This window comes from Cupressus sempervirens, chromosome 10 (assembly GCF_028749045.1).
Source record: "Cupressus sempervirens isolate cs-2001-9-10 chromosome 10, ASM2874904v1, whole genome shotgun sequence".
Taxonomy (NCBI): Eukaryota; Viridiplantae; Streptophyta; class Pinopsida; order Cupressales; family Cupressaceae; genus Cupressus; species Cupressus sempervirens.
Window position 1 is genome coordinate 86,163,069 of NC_143127.1, and position 8,180 is coordinate 86,171,248.

Below are 8,180 nucleotides of genomic sequence, written 5' to 3' on the forward strand. Positions count from 1 at the left end.
TTTTGTAAGTAGCTGATTTGTGGTTAACATTTATTGGTACCTAGTGAATATCTTTGCAATGTGTAAAGCATGTGTGAAATGTCAGTTGCAGTGTGGATGTCAGGCTTGGCAGAAACAAAGGCACCAAAATCTTTAACTTCTGGTTCTGAGGAAGGTGCAGCATAACTTTTTCATCAGAGCCAAAATATGATAGTTAGGACTAGGAGATGGATTAATTTTGGTTAGAAATGGGGGTGCCTCAATGCCTATTGTCCCAATGTGAACAAGTTTCTAGATGGGCTAATGCCTCATTCTCGTGGAATGTGGGCAACATTATCATGATCCAAGTATTTTGTGGTAGCTTTGTGCATTAGGCCCAATGTTGCAAAGTTTATCGTAGAGTCTGCTTCCCCTCACTGCCAGGGTTTGTATAGGGAAGAATCTCTCATGGGGCAGAAATTGGGTTGAGGAGATGGTAGAAGAGGTGCAAGTTGAAGGGGCTAGTTGTGAGGATTAGGGAATCATACATTGGTGGCTCTTTCAGGGTTCATGCTGGAGTTTATCAATTTGAACTTTGGATACAATTGTTTTGTTTTGTTAGCTTTTGTTGTGCAATAGCAAATTGGTATTTAGGTTTGATGGTGCTGTGTGTAGATGTATATTTTAAATTGCTGGGGTGAAGTAACCATTTTGTATGGATGGTCTCTTTTTGTTAGTGTAAGGTGGTATATCAGATTCATGAAATTGTGCTTTCAACAGAGCCCCCGGTAAGTTATCTAAAACAGAGATGTTATGAGAAGTTAATCAGTGATATATGCAAGGTGCATGTAATTATACCCAGATACTTATCTAACAATTGTGATTGATTGTCTCCAATGTACTTCATCCACGTGTGTTTATTATCATTTTACCTTATTGTTAGAACTTCAAACTATATGCTTGGTTTATGCCCAGTTATCAGCCCCATGTAGGCACATCTTAAGTTTCACATGGAATTTGATAAAAATTGTAGGTGCGAAAATGAAAACTTGTTACAAATGCCATGATAAAATATGCTAAATAATCAATCCTTCTACAAAGTTGGCGATGAGATGAGATCTTTGTAGATAATCCATTGCATTTAGAGCCTATGCTCTTGTTTTATTTACAGCTGAATGAGAAAGCACCTTATTTGATTTGAATGGACATGTAAGTGCTTTTAAAATGAATACTCTCTCTCCCAAGCATTACAATCAGATCAGGTATAGCATTTAAGTCACTAGTATTAAATATGGTTGGATCGTGGGGAAACCTGCTGTTTCACTTTGGTGGTGGTGGTTTTTAGCAGCTTGGCTGTAGTTGTGTTTAACTTGATTTGATGGGTTGTTGGTTTGTCTCATATCACATGGTACATTGTTCAGGTCCTTTCAAATCCCTTTTTTATCACTATCAAAAACATTGTAATCATTTGCTTTGCTTTTCAGGGTCCTCTTCCCATTGCCTAAAGCCTTAAAAGCCCTTTCAAAATTTGTAAAAGCTTCCTAATTTGAGATGTTTTGATTTGTGTTTATGTATGTGCACTTTTGGCATGCACACTTATGATTCAATTTATGAAGAGAAGAATGTTAAATTTTCAGCCCAGAAATAGAGATAACACAGCATAAGACATGTAATATCCCTTGCAATTCTGATTTAATTTTCTGATTTCTTAACTTGAGAATTTCATCACACACTTTGCACACAAGGAATATATTGCTGATCTAAATTCTGTTTTTTGTCTAAAGGAAGAACAGCTCCATTATCCAACATCAAGTTGGATTGTTTCTGATGATTTGAGCTTAGATGTTTCGCTGATTTTGTGAGGGTTAGTAGCAGAGTTAGTGGAAGGCTCTTGTCTCTTTTTGCAAAGCTTTTTGAAGAAGGGGGCACCCTTCTCTATTCTTTTCTAGACAATAGAACAAAAAGTTAAGTCATGGGCCTCCCTTTGTAGTAACACGGACATTGCACCTCTTGCTAGTATTGATAAAATGGTACAAGGTAAGATTGAAGATGAGAGGGTGAGATGGGTTTGTGAGCTCAACCTGTGAGTTTGTGGACTGCCTCCCACTCTTGATCGTCTTGTAGCTGGACGTACTTTCCTTTGTGATCATCTTGGTCTTATTGATATCAAGTTGGATAGATGCTGGGTTGGACATGTTGACATCCTATTTATCAGATTTTTTTCACTTGCAGATAGGCTCCAGGCTCTCCGAGCTAAGAGGAAGCTTTTTTCTCTATCTTCCAAGATTTTCTTAGATGAAGATCTCATGAAGGCTCATGTTGTAGAGTTGAGACTCACTCATGGGATAGTTGCAGATGCGAGGAAAGCCGGTAAATGGGCAGTTATCAGGAATCTGAAAGCAGTTGTTAGAGATTCCCCTCCCAGTGGGTGGGTAGAGAGGCAGGCCCCCAAGGCCAAATGACAGTCTCAGTAGCAGTCGAACAAGAGGGAGACCCCCACTAGCTGCCATCTTAACTGTTGGAATGGCAATGGGTCCCTTTGGTCATTGCCTGGCCTCTTATGTGATGCTGTGGGATCTGTAGACATTCTTGTCATTACAGAGGCTCATGTCTTTTGTGTGTTACTGGCTATCAGTGGTTATCTATATGTAGAGAGGAGGTTCGTGCTTCTGGTGGTGTACGTGGTTTGTTTGATCAAGGAGGATATTTTCAACAGTACTTCTATTTGTACACTCGAATATGTTTGCTAGATTTATGTGGGTCCTCATTGATCATAAGTGTCACTGTCAAAGAGATCTCTTTTTGGCTGCTTACTATTTCTCGCCAGCTTCCTCCCACTATGCTATTCATGGTACCGAGGACGAAGACCCGTATGTTGATCTTCAAGACACTATTTCTTAGTTTGCTTCTCTTGGTGACATTATTATTCTCTAGGATTTTAATGCGAGAACCGAGGAACTCCAGACTCCACTTTTTAATCGTAGCTTGGACCCCATTAGCTCTATTGAGATTGATCCGACTTCCCTTGGACTTTAGCGACACTCTAAGGATGTTCTTGGGCCGTTATCTATGTATGGTAGACATTTGCTGTGGTTTTGTGAGTCTTCTGGTTTGGTAATCTTGAATGGTCTTTCTTGCTTCCCTAGTTCAGACTTCTTCACTTGTTGGCCTCATGGTGGGGGTGCTAGTGTTGTTGATTATGTCCTCGCTTGCCCCTCTTTCATCTCTTACATTCACAGTGTCACCATTTTGCGCCTTCCTCTTATAGACCATGTTCTCCTCAGTATTCACCTTTGCCTCTCCCCTTGTCTCTCGTTCACTCTCTCGGCCTCTCATCTTTCCTCTGCCACTGCCCACACACCCATTCACTGTTGTTTGAAGGTGATTGTGAGCTCTTTTTCACTCACCTTTCTAGGCTCCTCAACCCTTCATGCTTCTCTGCCTTGTGCAAGGCCGCTTCCATGTTTCACCTACTTGCGACGGATATTCAGATGTCTTCCATTCTTTCCATTCCTCATCGCCCTCCTTTGCCTCTTTGCAGCAAATGTTGTAATACTTGTCCTATGAACCAATGGTTCGATATAGACTGCAAATCTTTCCATCGTTTTCTGCATTCTACTTTGGTGGCTCGCTCCACCAACATTACCTGCATTCGCTCTACTTACCTTCACTTTCTTCGTGGTAAGAAGCGTTCCTTTGCCGCTTCCAAGTGCAAATCCCTTTGCTCAAGCTGATCCATAATCCCCATCCTTTTTGGCGCACTCTTTTCCCCTACGGTTCTCCTCCTCCCTTTGCCCTCCACTTTCGCTCCCTTACCTCGCACACCACAACTCTTTATGACATTCCAAGGCAGCCTTCCGTCCATCCCATTCCGCCTCCTTATGACCGCTTGTTCACCCCTTCCCACATTTTTGAGGCCATCAGATCCATGAAGTGTAGTAGAGTTGCTGATGAGGAAGGCTTTCAGGTTGAGTTTTCTAAGTTCGATGCCTTAGCTCTGGGTCCCTATCTCTATTCTTTTTAATAGAGTGATTCACACTGGTTTTCTGGCTTCTTGGTCTAGGCATCTGATTTATCCTATTCATAAGACTGGTCCGATCTCTGATCTAGGGAACTACAAAACCATCATGATCAGGCATAGGTTTGCCAAACTATATGTGACAACCCTTAATACTATGTTATCGGGTGAGCTGGACCAGATTGGCTGTAGGGTTAGAGGGCAGGCAGGTTTCTGATCTGATTATCAGACTATGGACCACATTTTCACTCTATGAGCTATTATTGAGGAGGCTAGACATAGATTGAAGAAGGTATATTGTTGCTTTGTCGATTTTTGCAAAGCTTTTGATTCGGTTTCCAGGATGGCTCTACTTGAGAGGCTTAGGGAGATTGACATTTCTGTGATGCTACGTACCGCTGATATGAGATTGTATGAGATTGTGGTTAGCAGATTTAGAACTCTCGAGGGTTTCTCGAATATGATCCATAGCACCATTGGGGTTAGGCAAGGTTGTCCTCTCTCCCCTACATTGTTTGGATTATATATTGATGAGCTCGAAAACTTTCTACAGAGGTACTTGCTCCCTAGAGATGGCTGTTTTCTTCACTAGGTTCTGATCTCCATCCTTCTTTTTGCCGATGGTGTGGTTCTCCTTGCTTCCTCTCCAGACAGTTTACATAGGCTTCTTGATGGCTCGGCTTCCTTCTATGATCAACGACAACTTGTGGTTAACTTGAGTAAGACTGGGGTCATGATTTTCAATTGTTTAAAGACTTCACATCTCCACTTCTTCTTTCAGGGTCAGGAGATAGAGATCACTACATCCTATACTTATCTAAGAGTTTAGTTTTCAGGACCACGATTCAGTATGAGGCTAGCTATCCAGCCTAGAGTTAATCAGGGTATGGGTTCTCTTGCTTTGCTTGAGAAACAATGTTTCAAGCACCATTTCTAAGATACCTTGTCCAAGTTATCTCTCTTGGACTCTCTTGTGAGGCCTACTATTCTCTATGGATCTATGGTTTGGGGCCCATCTCTCCTTGGTTCTAACTGGGCCTCGATCGAGCAGGTTCAAACTTTATTTTTGAGGCGCATCATTAGATGTCACAAGTTCATTCCTTATAGTATCATTCTTGTAGAGTTTGGTGCTCATTCGTTCAGTCTTGCGGCCATTTTTTATTTGGTTTGGTTCCTACGGATCATGTTGGTGATTGTGATTGGTACTCTTATTTAGCTTTTTGTTCATTTGTATCTATTGCAAGTGTTGAGTCTAGTTCTTGCGCACGTTGTTGGTATGCATAGGCCTCTTCTCTGCTCGGTTTGATTGGGATTGATATTGACCACCCCCCCTTCCTTTCAGTTTTCGCTGGATGCCCTGATTCATCTCCTCCCATCTCGACAGGAGTTGAATGAGCATGTCAAAATTGACATCTATAGATAGTACATTGCCACTACTTGGGTTAACCCTCTTGGTGGATTACGCCCATGGATGTCCTTTTACGTGAAGCACTTTTTAGAGATGTCTAATGGTATTATTGTTCGTCCTAGCTACCTTTCCTAGAGATGGTCTCATGCTCTGTGTGTCTCTTTGGGATTTTTCAGAGTTGGGTCTCACTATCTCCAGGTCTAGACTGACCATCATTTTGTGTGGAGAGCGGATCTGCAGGCTTTGCACTTCGGGTGAGGTGGAGATTGAGACACACTTCATTTTCCGTTGCCCCATTTTTTATGAGATCAGAGGGAGATTTTTCTGCTTGTTTCGGGATTGCTTCTCTCTTTATGATTTTTTCAGCTAGTATGATCAACACTGTCTCACACTTTATCTTTGAGAGACCACTATGCTCCGCAATAGCATGATTCAATCATTGCTTCCACATCGACACTTGTCTACCCAACTCATTACTACCTTTTTCACAACATTATCTCCTTTGTATGGGGTGAAAAGGCCTTCTAGCTCTACTAGATCTACCAAGCATTCTAGATGCTTCAGATCTTGGATCGACTATTTGCATCAATGACACTCCTCTACTAGTGGTCACATATAGGGCAGGGCCTTTACTCATCGACATACATATCATTTAGTGATTGACTTCTTTTCACTTAGAAAGGACTCCTAGTCTCTTTCTTGGCCTCATCTTTGGTTCTTTGATGCTTTATCTTCTTGTTGTATTTTTTCTCGGACACCTTTGTGTGCTCTTGCTGTTGTCAGCTCCATTGTTGTAATTATTCAGTCCCATAGACCCTTTGTTGGTCTTTTGTTGGACATTAATATCATTATTTTATCTTATCTTATCTAAATGCCAAACTTGAATTGATGTGCTTGCAATACTCCAAACAACCAACAATAAAAATGCAAGTATTTTTGTATTTTTTTGAAATAGATAGGCATTGACTACAAATGAGAAAACATGCATTTACAACAATAAGACATTAGGGCAATGCCTTCTATGATTTTGAATGATATCCTAATCCCTTGCAACAAATTCTAATGTAAAACTTTGGTATAAAGCAGATTACAATACCTCAAAATTGATTTCTAAATTCTTACACATACCCTAAGATATTCAAATCTATCCTCCATGCAATCCAAAATGAAATGGATAGGAACCTGGAAACCGCTTAAGAAATATGGATTTTATTGTAGTGAGTCATTGTAGCATCGACGACATTGTAGCAACATTACTGTAGCAATATCCAACTTATTCCATCAATCTTACTCCACAAATTTGACTCTAGGCCACAAATTTGGCATAATGAAAAGACTGCTTTGTCTTGTTCAATAGCAAAAAGCCCTTGGAGGATTTTTGATCACCTCAGCGATGCAAATCAATGGAGTGTTCATTCCCAATGACCAGTGTAGCAATTGCAAAAACCCTTGGCTCCACTAGTTATTAGGTAAAGTAGATGGCAACACATTCGATGTCCAACAATGAGAAGTAGAGCTCCTAGAAGAAATAAAATAATATTTAATTCCTCCTTCTAGAAGACTCTTTAAATTGATTAATTTAGCTTTAGTCACTTTTAATTAAATTAATTGAATATAAAGTCACCTTTTAATTTTTAATTTATTTAATGCTTTTATAATAAATTAATTTAATCAATTTCTCCCTATTTCTCCACTCAACATTCAAAGAATGTAAAGGCTAAGAACTCCATTAAGAGGCTAAAAAGATCGGGACATTACAATCCGCCCCCCCTGAAATTTCTTGTCCCCAAGCAATCTCAACTCTGGATGTTGCAAAATTTCTTCACTTTCCCTAGAGGCATCCTCAACTGGCAAGTCCTTCCACTTCACCAAGTACTCCCTGATAGTACGTCTCCGCAAATTCCTCTCCCTTAACTCAATGATGACCTCTGGTACTAAAACCAATTTCCCCTCATCGTCCAAGGGTGGAAGCACTGTAGAAGGAACAATGTGGTATCCTAACGCCTTTTTGAGACATGTCACATGAAAAACATTATGGATTCTACTCTCTGCCGGCAAATCCAACTCATAAGTCACCTCTCCAAATCTTCTGATCACCCTAAAAGACCCATAATAACGTGGCTTAAGTTTTTCGACACCTTTCTTTTTGAGAGTGGATTGGCAGTAAAGCTGCAACATCATATATAACATATCACCTACCTCAAAAGTTTGCCTAGTCCTCTTCTGATCAACATACTGCTTTTGCTAATTTTGTGCCTTAGTGATATTCTCCTCAAGAGCCTTTATAATGTCCTAACTCTCTTGTGATAAGTCTCCAACTCTAGGCACTCTACTATTTGATAGCAACAAATCCATGAAACTGGGTGCCTTATATCCATATAATGGCCATGAATGGTGACATCTGGATAGAAATGTGATAAGTGGAATTATAACAACACACACACACACACACACACACACACACACACACACACACACACACACTTATATATATATCCACTTAACCCAATCCTTGTATTGCCTTGCTATGTAATTCTTGAGGTATCCCTCCACTCGTTTGTTCACTATCTTTGTCTAACCGTTTGTCTGGGGGTGGTAGTTGGCACTCAAAGTGAGCTTTGTCCCACACAATTTGAACAGTTCCTGCGAGAAGTGACTCATAAACCTATCCCTGTCACTGATGATGCTCCAAGGTAAGCCATGCAACCTAAATACCTCTCTAAAGAATAAATCTGTCACCTGTGTAGCAGTCTACGTAGTAGTGATCGGGAAGAAGTGGGAAAACTTCATAATCTG